The sequence below is a fragment of the Arachis stenosperma genome, chromosome 1 (assembly GCF_014773155.1).
Source record: "Arachis stenosperma cultivar V10309 chromosome 1, arast.V10309.gnm1.PFL2, whole genome shotgun sequence".
Lineage (NCBI taxonomy): Eukaryota > Viridiplantae > Streptophyta > Magnoliopsida > Fabales > Fabaceae > Arachis > Arachis stenosperma.
Window position 1 is genome coordinate 37,081,772 of NC_080377.1, and position 2,719 is coordinate 37,084,490.

The following is a 2,719-nucleotide window of genomic DNA, read 5'->3' on the forward strand; positions in this document are numbered from 1 at the left end:
CAAAAAGTTCTGCTCTTCAACTCTAGGCTCAGACTGTTCCCAGGAAAACTTAAATCCCACTGGAGGGGTCCGTATGTGATTACAGGAGTATCACCATATGGATATGTTGAGCTTCAGGATACCAATTCTGACAAAAAGTTCATTGTTAATGGACAGAGGATCAAGCATTATCTTGAAAGCAATTTTGAGCAGGAATGCTCAAAACTGAGGCTTGAGTGATCCTCAGTGAAGGTCCAGCTAAAGACAATAAAGAAGCGCTTGCTGGGAGGCAACCAAGTGATTAGCAGGGTATCTGTTCTGTTTAATCAAGGTTTGATACATATTCTCAAAGGGCAATTATCAAAATTGAAGGAATTCACAGAGTTACAGAAAGATTCAGTGCAAAAAGCAGAGAGAAAGAGCTTGCTGGCAAAAAAACGCCAGTAAGGGGTACTTTGGGCGTTAAACGCCAGAATGGGCACCATTCTGGGCGTTTAACGCCAGTAAAGGTGCTATTCTGGGCGTTTAACGCCAGGTGTGCAGCATCCTGGGCGTTTAGCAAAACACCCAGTGAAGAAGGGAATTTTGGCGTTTAACGCCAGCCAAGGTACCTGGCTGGGCGTTAAACGCCCACAATGGCCAACAATTGGGCGTTAAACGCAAGAATGGGTACCATTCTGGGCGTTTAACGCCAGAAAGGTGGGAGGCAGAGATTTTGCTTTCTGGTTAAAATTTTTTCAAACTTTCCTTTTTTGATCCATAATTTTCTACACAAACACATTTCAAACTTTCATCATTCACCTTCAAATTTTCAAAAATTAAAATCATTCTTCAAATCTCTCTCAAATCCTTCCCAAATCTTCTTAAAAAACTCAAATATTTCTCAAATTTTTTTCATATCTTCTCAAATCTCCTTCAAAATTTTCGAAATCTCTCCTCCTCCCTTATAAATACATGTTCGGCCACCCCTTTCTCCCCACCATTCGAATTTGCTCTCCTCTTCTCTCCCCTCTTTCCTTTCTTTTGCTTGAGGGCAAGCAAACCTCTAATTTTGGTGTGCTTTTCCGTGATCACTAAGCCAAGATTCATCAAGATCATGCTCCTAAGTGAAAACAAACCAATTTAAGAGCAAGAAGAGTAATCCAAAGAATCTTTGGAATCAAGAGAAGTTCTTAACCAAAGAACATGAACCATTATCACAAATAATGGGTCTGAGGTCAGTGATCCCGAAAGTCAAATTCGATCTAAAGAAGATGAATATCCGGGGATCCAGCAAATTCGAAACAGAGGATGGGAAGTTCTAACCATCCTGAGATAAAGGTTGGAAGAAATATGGTTCAGGAATTCTACTCAAATCTGTGGCAGACAGATAAGCAGAGAATGACTGGAACTGCTTTCCATACTTACAGAACCATGGTCAGAGGGAAAATTATTTACTTCCATCTGGACAAAATAAGAAAGGTCTTCAAATTGCCTCAACTGCAAGATGATCCTGAATCCTTTAATAGGAGAATGGTGAGAGCAGATAAGGTGTTGGATCAAGTTCTAGAGGACATTTGCCTCCCTAGAACTAAGTGGATAACCAATTCAAAAGGTGTCCCAAACCAACTCAAGAGGGGAGACCTCAAACCAATTGCAAGAGGCTGGCTAGACTTTATTGGGCGTTCCATATTGCCCACTAGCAACCGTTCTGAGGTCACTATCAAGAGAGCAGTGATGATTCATTGCATTATGCTTGGAAAAGAAGGAGGTTCATCATCTGATTGCTTGTGAGATCTACACAATTGCAAATAAGAATTCCACTGAAGCCAAACTGGCTTACCCAAGCTTGATCTCCTTGCTCTGTAAAGAGGCTGTGGTGAATATGGGAGTAGATGAATTCATACCCATTGAACATCCAATCACCAAGAAGTCAATGGAAGGACAAATGCAAGACAACTCTATCAAAAAGAGGGCGCAGGAGTTCCTCCCTGAATTTCCTGAAATTGACTACTGGGCCAGCCTAGAAGCATCTATCACCAAGTTGCAAGAAACTATGGAGCAACTTAAGGAAGAACAGCAGAATCAGAATTGCATGCTCTGCAAATTGCTGAAGGAACAAGAGAAGCAGGGGCGTGAACTTCAAGAGATGAAACGCCAAAAGCTCTCCCCTCAAGTGGAGGGATGATGAGCGGATAATTTGTACGCTTTTTGGCATTGTTTTTAGTATGTTTTTGATATATTTAGTTGAGTTCTTAGTATATTTTTATTAGTTTTTAGTTAAAATTCACTTTTCTGGACTTTACTATGAGAGTTTGTGTGTTCTTCTGTGATTTCAGGTATTTTCTGGCTGAAATTGAAGGTTCTGAGCAAAAATCTGATCCAGAGACTGAAAAGGACTGCAGATGCTGTTGGATTCTGACCTCCCTGCACTCGAAGTGTGGATTTTCTGGAGCTACAGAAGCCCAATTGGCGCGCTCTCAACGGCGTTGGAAAGTAGACATCCTGGGCTTTCCAGCAATATATGATAGTCTATACTTTGCCCAAGATTTGATGGCCCAAATTGGCGTTCAAAGTCACCTCAAGAAATCCCAGCGTTAAACGCCGGAACTGGCACCCAAATGGGAGTTAAACGCCCAAACTGGCATAAAAGCTGGCGTTTAACTCCAAGAAGAGTCTCTACACGAAAATGCTTCATTGCTCAGCCCAAGCACACACCAAGTGGGCCCGGAAGTGGATTTTTATGTCATTTACTCATCTT